Genomic DNA, 12,621 nt, shown 5'->3' on the forward strand with positions numbered 1-12,621 from the left:
ATATATGGTTGATCTACAGAAGTAATTTCCCTTTACTTTGAAAAAGTAATTTTCTTCTTATTTTCCTAAGGTGAAACATGACTAAAGAAACTTAATTATAGGGGTGCCTGGGTAGTTCAGTCAGTTAAGCATCTGCCTTCTGCTTAGGTCACGATTCCAGGGTCCTGGAATCGAGTCCTACATTGGGCTCGCTGCTCAGCTGAGAGTCTGTTTCTCCCTCTCCCTCCACCTACAGCTGCCCTCCTTGTGCTCTCTCTCTGTCAAATAAATAAGTAAAATCTTTAATATATATAGAGAGAGAGAGAAAGAGAGAGATAGAGAGAGAGAAACAAATTCTGATATATTCTGTCAGATAATTGACATCCTGATCAGTCCAGAAATCTACAGATATACACACGCACCCACTTTTAAATTATTTATTAAACAATCATTTATTCAGTGCAATGATGCACCAGATATTGGGAATTCAAAGAAAAATGAGACAGTCTGCCTTCGACAGGTTTATGGTCCAGCAGTGGAGACAGAAAAATACACAAGTCTTTACAATAACAGAATAATAATTATTATAAAATTATGCACAGAATGCTATGAAAGGACCTAGGAGAGAATTTTGTCCTAGTACAGGCATATGAAATCATCAAAGGAGTGTGTAGATGCAGCCAGAATGGAAGAGATTTGAGCGGGCCAATGCTATCACTGAGAATAGCCAGAAAAGCTAATTTTAAAAAATATATGCCTGAAATCCGTTTGAAGACATCAGACAGCTAGCAGGCAACCAGGATTTGAGAGCCCAAGATCCCTGAGAGAAGGAAATCAGAGAGCTGTGAACTAACATTCTCTAAGCAGCTTTTTTTTTTTTTTTACTCTAGGCAAATGCTGGTGTTCATGTGAAGAGACAGACCAAGAATATGAGCATACATTGTTAAGAGACAGAGAAGAGAGTAGAACTTTTGGAAATCTCATAAAGCTGTAAAGAAAATAAAATGGATTTCACACTTTTTCCAGTGTGGGTAGCCAGATGGTGAGTAGTCAAGATCCCAGAGAAAGGGTAGCAGCATGGAAGTGGGACCACAACTTGTGGCTTTGTTCTTAAGACTTTTGCCTATTTATAAGTTGCAGAGAGCAAAAGCCCAAGAAGATAAGCAGAAGATCTCTAAACAAACAAACAAACAAACAAATGCAGCAGTGTTTGCTTTAGTTCTGCTCTGGACTGAAGGGCCATGGACCCGCAGAGGGGCAGGGTTTTTTGTAAATAATCCAGACTATCCTTCCGACCTCTGGAAGGTCACACCCTTCAGCTGAGGAAAAACATATGGGGAAGGAAGCTTGTTATAAGACCTGAGACCCAACATCAAATCAGTTCAATCCTTGATTTGAGTGAAATGATCTATGTCTCCTTATCAGCCTACAAGGAAGTAAGGGAAACTCTCCCAGAGCCAGACAACATTCCCAAGACCATCTATTATTTTTCATACACAGTATCTATAATAAAAAATTATAAGGCCTACCAAGAAACCGGATCGAGAGGAAAAACATTTTATAAGAAAGCACAATAGAAGGATACAGATAGCCAGTTACTGGAGTTATCAGAAGTAGATTTTAAAATTACTGTGATTATTATATTAAGTGGAAAAAGAGATGGGAATTTTGTCAGAGCTGGAATTTACAAAAGGGAATCCAAAGGAAATTCAATAATTTTAAATATGAGAGCACTACAATTAGGCATTTAAGATAGGTTTTATTGTTGATCATAGTTGGAGAGAAAAGTAGAGAGGATTAGTGAATTGGAATATAGAATAGTAGAATATATCCAGGTGGAAACATTGAGTTAAATGCATGAAATGTAGAGAATGAGTGTTCAGAACATACAGGAAATGGGAAAATGATTTAATACTTTTGATGTGCTGGTAAAAGTTTAACAACCAGTTCTCAAAAAAAGTGAGCATATATTATAAATTTCACTGATATAAAGGATGTCTAACACACAATTTATAAATAATAATAATAATGAAATGTACGATATTCCCTGCTGTAAATTCCATGTAGCAAAATGATTCTTCCAGAATGCTTGGCTTACCATCAGCTTCAGGGGGAATTTCAAACCCTCTTCATGGCAAAACAAGTATTAGAAATTATCCAGTATATTGACTATATATATATATATATATATATATATATATATATATATATACTGGATATTTGGTATAATTTAATCTTCACAACAACTTTTTGAGATATAGTGCTGTCCTCATTTTATAAAATACCCCTGGGTCAAAGCTGTCTTCCCCTTTTGCCGTCTTTCTCAGCATTTACCTAAAGAGGCTGTACTCTCTTCCCATATTGAATAACTGGAAGTTCTCAGAACACATCGTCCTCTCCTCTGACACCATGTCTTGTATAATGCCTCATGCTCTCTCTCTTACTCACTCTCTCTCTCACACACACACACACACACACACACACACACACACTCTCTCTCTCTCTCTCTCTCTCTCTCTCTCTCTGGCTGGCATATCCTCTTCCTCATTTACTGGCTAATTCGGATTTTTCCTGTAAGACCAGCTCAGCATTCTCTTGTTCTTGGAAGCCTCACTTGAGCATCTCCAGACTGGCAGATGCCCTTCGTCAGTGTTTCCACAGTATCCTGCACATATCGTAAGCACTGTCTCCTGAGATTGTTCATCTCCAAAAATGGCCCCCGATGATTTGTGAATCCCACAGTTTTCCCCTTGTGAAAGACTCTCCCTGAATCTGAGTTGGCCTGGGTGGGACTCCTTTTAACCACTAGAATGCAGAGAAAGGAACCCTGTATAAGTTCTGGACTTAACACTTAAGAAGGTTTGTCAGCTTCACCTTTTGCATTTTAAGCCAACAGAGAAGTCGTCTCATTACCTACTGAAAGGACCTTGTGGAGAAACCCTGTGCAGAACTATTTGAGAGGTGAAGAGGCTCTGACACATAGAGTATGAGCTGTCCCAGTGACGCAATGTCCTACCTGAAATGAGCCTTCCCGCCTCTCATACCAAGGCATCATCCATGTGAATGAGTCACCTCTGATGCCAATCAAGCCCTCAGACCACTGCAATCCTAGCCAACATCGGGAGAGGCAGAAGCACTACCAGCTAAGCTGTCAAACCAGTAAATCACAAGATAATAAAATGTTTATTGTTTTAAACAATTACACCTTGAGGTGTTATTTTTATGCAGAGAAAGATAACCAGAATATCTTGTCCTTCAAACTCTGGGCAGCTTGAGAGCAGAATATGCACTAGATCAACCCTTATACTCCAAACCACTAGAATCGTACTTTGTACAGAATGGTTCTAATAAATGTTTACTAAATTGAATTAATAAATTCAAGTCTCCTCAATTTGAATGTGCAAAAACCTCCCAAACAACCTTGCTTTTAATTTTCAATTCTGAACCAGTTTTTATTGACATTATTTTACACAGCTAGGAATTTAAGTTATTTCTGCAACAATTGCATTAACCTATTTATATGTTCCTACCTCACTAACTTTTTCCTACTTTATTTTGCCTTTGATTTTTCCTCTCATCATAATGCTAGGTAATATTAATTTATGATGTTTATTGTCTGTGTCCCCCATTCTATCCCCTTCCTCCCATTAAAATGTAAGTGCCAGGGGGACAAGGGAAGGTTTTTTTTCTTTTTTCTGTTTGGTTTGCTGATTTATCCCAAGTACCTAGAATAATACCTAGTAACAGCAGATGCACAATATTTGCTGGTTGGCCTAATTCATTAGTTTAGGAGGAAACTGGACATACTTGTGAGCCACACTGTAGAGAAAACCAGGACACAGGAAAGGTACATAGTCAGTGGCTAAGGAAGAGGGCTACATGACCCAGGACAAGAAATTTCACTTCTCTGTGTTTTAGTATTTAGTGAAAGAAAATCTGGGTGGAAATGAGATAAATGTGTAGGCAACACCTTGACCTCTTCAGAATAAAGGTTCTACGTGGATGGAAAGACATCACATTCTACCTTGCAATGTGACTATTCCAGGTTGCAAAAGTATTTATTTCTCAGACATTCAGTACTTTTTCTTCAGAAAACAGAACTTCAAATTAACTTGAAGGAATATACAAGGCTGACATGACTTAAGTGGTCTGAGTTTCATACAGAAAGAAATCCTAAGGTGTGTTATAAAACAAAAACCAGTTTTATATTATCACGCAGCAGTCAGTTAAATATAAGATATAAAAATTTCAGAGAGAATATAATTAAGAACTAGGAGTATACACATGTGTTTGCCTTAGTCAGTAGCCCATAATAAATATTTGAAAGATGCTTGTGTTGAATTAGTGTTGAATAAAGAAACATTAATCTTACACACAATAGTTTTAGTAATAACATTTAGTATTAAGATAATAAATTATCTTAATGGTGCTCTTCAAGATATGGTGAATAAGAAAAATTCAATAAGGTGTTATCACCAACACTCTAATCCTACAGACCTAGCTGTATGGGGAAAGAAGAGCAAATTAGTCTCTTCTACTGTTTATTACAGTGATTTTAAGTGGAGACAGCTCAAGAGCTCTTTGGAAGATTATCATATGCACAAGGTGACCTTAGGGGATAGTGACCAGAACACTAAAATGTTCCCACAAGAAGGTTGACCAGTGGTCTGGCTAAATATATTCTTTCAAGGCACATATCCTTGGTCTGCTGGAGTCACACTATTGGGTTAGCTGAGGGAGGATAAATTTGTTGTTTTCATCAGCTCTACATTAGTGGAATAGTAACTGATAAGAACTATGCATAAATGAAGGAAAGTATAGCCAGTTTGTTTTAACATCAACAGTTTATTTTATTTATATATAATGTGATATTTTTAACCAGCAATATTATAAATTCATTAGGTTAAGGGATCATGTCTTAAATAACTGTTGTATCTTACAGTATTTAGAAAGAGTGAACAATTAGTAGAGAGTTAATATTGCTTATCATAGTTGCTACAACTCCTCTAGATACATTATTAAAAACTCGCTCTTCCTTCAATTACCAAAGAAACCAATTATGTATTATTTAGAATGATATATACCAGAAAAGACATTCAGTCAATCAGAATAGGACAAAAGATAAAGCAGGGACATGGAAAAATGAGAAAAAGGAAAATGGTCAAAAAAAAGAAAAGGAAGAATTAAAATAAGAAATAGCATTATCAAAGCCTAGAATGCTAGTAAGTAACATAAAGATTCATTTGAAGGGACAAAAGAAGATAAACAGCTGTAGAAGTCACCTAAAAGAGAGATAATGAAAGATAATAACTAAATGCTTTAGAGAGATATAAAAATACAGCACTGGGTAATGGACCTTAACTTCCAGTTAAATACATGAGCCTCACCTGAGGGGCAAGAAAGAGACATGGCAGAACCTCGACAAGCATGAATTCTTTCCTGAAGAAGTCTTCTAGTAAACTTCCGCTAGAATATTATAAGTTAACTAAAGATATAAACATTATCCTCTCTTCAGATATATGTAATATTTTGGAGTAGTAATACCTGTTGTTTCCATTCCATTCCTCATTTGAAATGCTCAAAATGTCTAAGAGACAAGTTTAATTAAGTTTGAGAATATGCCAAAGGGGAGAGCTAATGTTTAAAAATGACTAATAATATATTCAAATATTCATTTTTATATATCCATGCAATATATATACACACATATTTTTATATACCAAAAATTTTTGTATCAAAATTTTATTTTATATCAAAATTAAAATAGGCATGTAGATGTAAAATATATCAATATAATATCATAGAAAGAAGTCATTTTGACTTGGTTAGCAGCAAGTAGAAAGCAACAGTGCACATTCATATGAAAAATTAATTATATCCAGAATTAAATGTTTGGAATATGTGAAGTGAATGCAAATCACAAACCAAAAAGACTGCCAATTTCAGAACTGGTTAGTCATCACAAAATTTGTCATGCAAAACACCACTCATCATTCAATCAACTACATCATAAAATTACAAAGAGAATTTACTTGTTGATGCTATATTGTCTTTTATATCAGTAATGGATCCCTGCTCCTGAAGAGGTCATTCACCTTTGGTAATTTTTACCTTCTCACTCATTCCGAGACATGGGCAAAAGATGAATAATTGAACCCAAATGAAATGAACAGAGAAGAAAAGCCACAGTTGTATCTTGATTTGATCCAGCAGAGATGATCAGACCTTAGGGAAATCAATCTGAAAAGACAGCAACCTTGACTAGCAGCAGTGTAAAACCACCAGCCAAAGTTTCAGGGCAATGACTCTCTCATAGGGGTAAGCACTGAGCAAATAGTTTGCCTTCCCAAAATAAGTTAAATGGCATTTTTGATCTTTATCATCCTGTTACTCAGTGCCCTCAATTTTACCCATTAACTATCTTACATTTTTTTCTCCCATTGGCAGTCTGCCTAACCCCCCAAAATATGTTTATGATACCATATATGTAATTATTTATATCAAAATTTGGCAATCTCTAATTGACAACAGAAATTATGCTTTAGGGGTGCCTGCGTTGCTCAGTTGGTTAAACGTCTGCCTTCAGCTCAGGTCATGATCCCAGGGTCCTGGGATGGAGCCCCACATTGGGGCTGAGCAGGGAGCCTTCTCCCTCTCTCTCTGCCACTCCCCCTACTTGTGCTTGCTCTCCCCCTCCCCCCGCCAAATAAATAAAATCTTTAAAAAAAATTGTGCTTTTAAAGAAAAAAAAGATTGGCTATTAAAATAAGAACTAGATGGAGACCTTTATTCTTGCCTGGGTAGTGTTACTGGACACTTGAAAAGTCATCTCTTCAAGTCTGAGCTTTTACATTTTTTAAGTGGGCATGTGAGAAAAACAATCCTGTCCACCTTTATGCCCAAATAATGTCTCTAAATGCACTTTATAAACCAGGGCAACAAAAATGTAAACAAATACTACTGTTTCCAGACATTAGGAACTGCTTTATTATTATGTGCTAATAATTAATTAATATAAAACTAGTTATATCAAGAGAGTATCACTGAATGTTACACTAAAGCTCAATTATTTTCTCTCAAAGTGAGATTGTCTTACTACTTAAAAGCAATACATTGTAGCAATTCTACAAAAGAGCCTTTACTATGATTAAATTAATGTAGAGAAAACAATTCTATTCACATAGTTGAAAACTGCTATTTTTTTTCTTCCTTGCCATATACTAACTGGTATGGCTGAATGGTTCTTGTGTTTATAAAGAATTAATTATTATGATATAAAGACCATCATATGAAGTCAAGTACAACTTACAGAGTACAAGCAACACACTGTCACCTATGAAACACAAAACATATTTACTCTTTTATTGGTGCAAGATGAGTGTTAGTAAAGGATCAAATGAGTCCAAGCAAAGTAAAGCAGGGGCCACTGGACAGTCCCCTTTGCTAACTTCTCTTATTTGTTGAAATTTTAATGAAGACGGTCAAGGAATAAAGAGAAACAATGGTTACAATATAGAATAGTCATTAACACTGTACGTAAATATTACTATGGTTATACTCATTGTATTGTAGAGACTGAATAGAGCCCCATGGCACATGTCCTTTTCTCTTTCCACTTATATTACAGTATCACAAAAGCCTGGGATCCTATAACCTCCATTCATAAGTTCATCTGAAGTAGTGTCAGTGAAATTACAGAGTCTGACATTTAATCATCCATAAGGAAGAACTGTTTTTGAGGATCATATGCTAGAGTATATTTTATTCTGGTAGATTAGCATGCATTCCAAACTATGAAATATCCATATTCCCAGATCATTATTATGAAAATTGGTCTTTGAAATTTGAAAATGCAAAACAAATACGTGTTATTATTAATAACACATAATATAAATATAAATACTTGTGAAATATGAAATATAATTCAATAGTACTATTAATCATGATATAATTTATCATATATAAATTTCTGTAGTTTGTCATTATGTATCATTGATTTCCCTAGACTTGAAAATCATCATTCAAGTCTTACAAATCTTCCAACCATATTCCAGATGGTTTACACCCAAAGCATTCTACTATGATCATCCTAATGCATAAAAATTTCCAAAATTATAACTTTTGTTCCCTCTAACATTTTTAGTATATATGTAATTTATAAACATCTGGTTTTATGCCAAAAAATTAAGATATACAATATTTATTGTATATTTTATTAATCTATGTAGAAAGTTATTTGGTTTTACTAAACCAACTCAATAAAATAGGCAATTAACTTGAATAATAAGAGTTATTCAAATAAGGATATCACTACATTCTCAAGAGAAAGGAGTACAATCTTATTAGAAATTAGCTCAGAAATCTAGTTTAGTGCGGTTTTAAGAAGTGTTAGAAGGGAGATCAGGTGCTTGAAAGAGAACACACACACACGTAATTTATTTTCTCAAATATCACCAATCATCTCATAATTCCATTTGATTGTGTATCTTTGACACTTGGTATTTATTAATTTTATTTGAAAGTTAAACCATCAACTCAAAGCCAATAGCAGCTTATGAATCTTCATATAAATTGGCTTCTATTACTCTTTCAGTTAAATTCATTCGGCCTACATCCCACTGAAGTTAAAATGATGTCACAATGCATTCTAAAATCCAGAGCTCAAATTTTAATATCAAACATCCTAAAATTGAATACCCAATAGTTTCATCAAAAGAAATGAGTTTTTTCTTTTTTTAAGACTAAAATGCAAATAATAATAAAGACTAAAATGCATGACTTTTCTTATTTGTGATACTAACAAGGATTTCAGCAGGCAAATGAGTTTCCCCCTTAAAAAAAATACTCTACAATGGATTGGTATACTATTATACTATGAAATGCACTAAAATGATGATTCCTCATTTTATATTTTAATTAGAAGATTTTTTTAGATGTTTTTAATTAGAATCTATGTTTCCTGACTACTACATAGTAAAATAACTATTTTATAACCTTAAATAATCTGTTAATTAAATAATCTGATGATAGGGATTAAGGGCTAAGAATTTCTGACAGGAGATATAAAAAATTAGGATATATAAAAATTGCTAAGTATTTAATTTGTGGGAATTTTTAGAACATTGGTTTCTTTGATTTAATTAAGGACTCTGCTTGATTGTGTGAGGAAATTTCCAAGCAAAAAGTTCAAATTTTTTGCCATATATAACACTTTGAGTGGTTTTAAATATCTAAACAACTTTAAAAACACAACTCTAAAGAGTTTGACTTGGGGATTATCAATCTCTAAAAAATATAAGCAATCTCTTAGGATGAAGTGATTTCAAGTACATATTCTAACAACAAAAATAACAATTTGAAATTTGCTGGGGATATTTACACAGAGATTCAAAGTAATGTCTATATAAATTTTTAAAATATTGGCCATGAATAATTAATCTAAAAAAGAAGGTAAATTTGGGTTAGACTTTTTAGTCACTGCAAAGTTATGATGGTAAAACATCCCTTAGTTTTAGATGGTTTATTCACTCTTGAGAATTATCAAAATAGCTCTCAAGAGATTTTTATCATTTCATTACATTAAAATACAAAGTTCTTTAATTCCATTATTTAATTTTTATTTTAATTCCAGTATAGTTAACATACAGTGTTATATTAGTTTCAGGTGTACAATATAGTGATTCAACAATTCTGTACATCACTCAGAGCTCATCAGTATAAGCATACTCTTGATGCCCTTCACCTATTTTGCCCATCCCTCCCCACCTCCACTCTAATTCCATTCTTAAACATGAGCAGGTACTCCTAATTTTCTGTTGGCTTCAATTATTTAGGAGTCTTTACACCTGATTAAAATATGGTACATGAGCATAGGTATTGCTATTAGCAATAGGTATTTAATTAGTCTTGAATATGCTATAAAGGGAAAAGTATTTTGGAACTCTGTTATAAAAATATTAAATTATTTACATGGAATTTGAATATTCAAACTTTGCTTACGCTGTAGGCTCCACAATATTTAAAAGCAGCATGTAGTTTCTAGTAGAGAGCTTGCATGTCAAATCAGTACTAAATTATTCCAAAGCTGTCTACTATGCAAAATATTTTAATTCCTTATATTTGAAAAGTATTTTAATATTTACAAAGGAGTTTTTGAAAGATGGAGTACAAATATATGTTCCTTTCTCTAATATAACATTTAAACTTTGTTCAAGAAAACTGTGTTTGCTTTTTCTATTTTAACTGTAAAAATAATCCCAAAACTCTAACATAATCAATATAACAATGTATGAAGGGGGCCAGGCATCACTGTAAACCAACAAAACCTCTTCGCCTTTAGATTGTCATAATGTAAAGGACACACGTGGCAATATGAACCAATAGGGACAAACCAAGGGACAAAAGAACAGCTACTAATATATAGAAACATTATTAAAATACCTTCTACGTGTCAGGAATTGTTCTATGGATACAACATAAAATAGGAAAAAATCCCTTTTACCCCACTGATTTTCTAATTAGGAGAGAGGAGAAAATAAAATACTAAAGTTAATTACATAGACAGTTGAAGAAAATAATGTTACAGGGCAATATAAGGTGGGGAAGTATATAGAGTTTGCAACTTAAATAAACTGGTCACTTAAGAACTCACTGAGAAGATGATATTTGAGCAAACCCTTGAAGGAGGCGATAGGGCAAGAAATGTAGATTAGAAAATTTAAGGCAAAATTAATAATCACAAAGAACCTTGAGACCAGTGTATACCTGGCATGTCTGAGGAACAGCAAGAAGCTCATTGTGGCCAGCCCATATAAAGGACTTCAAATTTTACACTAGACATAGGGAAGCCTCTGACTAGTTTTCAGCAAAAGAGTAACATGATCTGACTTAGGCCTCAAAAGGATCACCAGGTTGAGAATATACTGTAAGACAGAAGAGGAGACAAGAGTGGAAGCAGGGAGACTAGATATGAGGCTACTTGAATAAGCCAGGCATATGATGCTGGTGGTTTGGACTAGGAGAATAGGTTTGGAAGTGGAGTTAAGCATCCAGATTCTGGATACACTCTGAAGATAAAAGAACCAGAAAATTATCTGATTGAGAGAATGCTGAGTACTATAAAGAAGAAAGTCATAGATAACTCCAGGTATTTTGGTCTGAGCAACTGAGGATGGAGTTGCCACTGAGGTGGACAAAAATGCCCGTGGAGAGAGACTGATCGATTATTTTGTAAAGAGTTAAAATCTGGATGTATCAAGATGTTTATAGGGGCACCTGGGTGGTGCAGTCAGTTAAGCATCTGACTCTTGGTTTAGGCTCAGGTCATGATCTCAGGGTCCTGGAATCGAGCCCCATGTTGGGCTCCATGCTCAGGGTGGAGTCTGCTTGAGATTCTCTCTCTCCCTCTTCCCCTGTCCCTCCTACTTGTGCAGTCTCTTTCTCTCTCTCTCCAGAATAAATAAAATCTTTTTAAAAATTTTTAAAAAGATCTCTATGTCCAAATAGAAATGTCAAATGGGCAGTTGGGAATACACGTCTGGGGTTAATAGCAGAAGTCTGGTTTGGAGATATAACTATGAGTCATTGCATAGATGAAATGTGTAACACACAAGTCTGATATCACCAAAGGAGTGATTGCACATAGAAAATAGAAAATACTCAAAGACTGAGCCACAAGGTGCCGCAAAGTTAAGAGATGTGACAAAAGATGAAAAATTAAGAAACAACATGAGAAGGAAAAGCCAGTGAGATAAGAAGAAACAGGAGGTGAGCAACGTGGTGCTGCAGCTTCTACACCTGGTGGTGGGCATGAACGCGTACGAACAATGGAAGCACAGACCTGCTACAGCTGGGGAGACTTCACAGGGATGAGGAAAAGTCAGGCAACACTAGATGACAGTTTGGTCATGCAGAATGGTTTAAAAACTGAAAATAGCTCCAAATGTAAAAACTAGCATCTTAGTATGTCAATTCTTCTTCCTCCCCTCCTCAAATGTTAACAGGAAGCAGCTATGGAGGAGAAATAATGCAAAGAGAAACTGCTTATTCTTAAGCATTCTTTTAACATAAAAAGTACCAGTTTATGGGCACCTGGGTGACTCAGATGGTTAAGCGTCTGCCTTCAGCTCAGGTCATGACCCCAGGATCCTGGGATCAAGTCCCGCATCGGGCTCCCTGCTCCTTGGGAGCCTGCTTCTCCCTCTGCTTCTCTCTCTCTCTCTCTCTCCCCCTCTCTCTCTCCCTCTGTCTCTCATGAATAAATAAATAAAATCTTTAAAAAAAAAGTACCAGTTTATAAAAAAAAATATCTACAAGTTGAGATTAAGGTTTAAGAAATACTATGCGTTAAAATTTACAATTTTAATAGACTGAGTAATAATCAAACAAGAACAACTAACTGTAAATGTTCTGTTCCAAGCATAAAAGTTGTCCTTGGTGAATAAAAGACACACTGACAATTCACTTAGCTGTTATGTTATTATTTTAAACCTTCTTTTGGGGTTTTTAGAAATAGAAATAATTAACTGATGGTTGCCAGAGGGGAGGTGTGTGGAAGGATGGGTGAAATAGGTAAAGGTGTTCAAGACGACACTTATCATGATGAGCACTGAGTAATGTACAGAATTGTTGAATCACTATATT

At 34.8% G+C, this 12,621-nt stretch overlaps 1 protein-coding gene and 1 long non-coding RNA gene across 13 annotated transcripts in view; one reads left to right on the forward strand and one right to left on the reverse strand.

Moving 5' to 3' along the window:
• LOC113913212 overlaps nucleotides 1-2,940 on the forward strand; it is a 29,169-nt gene extending 26,229 nt beyond the window's left edge. The window contains exons 3-4 of the long non-coding RNA XR_003517125.1: nucleotides 870-1,021; nucleotides 2,869-2,940. This is a non-coding gene — a long non-coding RNA (uncharacterized LOC113913212). The remainder of the gene's footprint in view (nucleotides 1-869; nucleotides 1,022-2,868) is intronic.
• Nucleotides 1-12,621, reverse strand: part of NOL4 (nucleolar protein 4) — a 412,809-nt gene that overhangs the window by 239,418 nt on the left and 160,770 nt on the right. The window lies entirely within an intron of this gene.

The sequence above is a fragment of the Zalophus californianus genome, chromosome 14 (genome assembly GCF_009762305.2).
Source record: "Zalophus californianus isolate mZalCal1 chromosome 14, mZalCal1.pri.v2, whole genome shotgun sequence".
Classification (NCBI taxonomy): Eukaryota; Metazoa; Chordata; class Mammalia; order Carnivora; family Otariidae; genus Zalophus; species Zalophus californianus.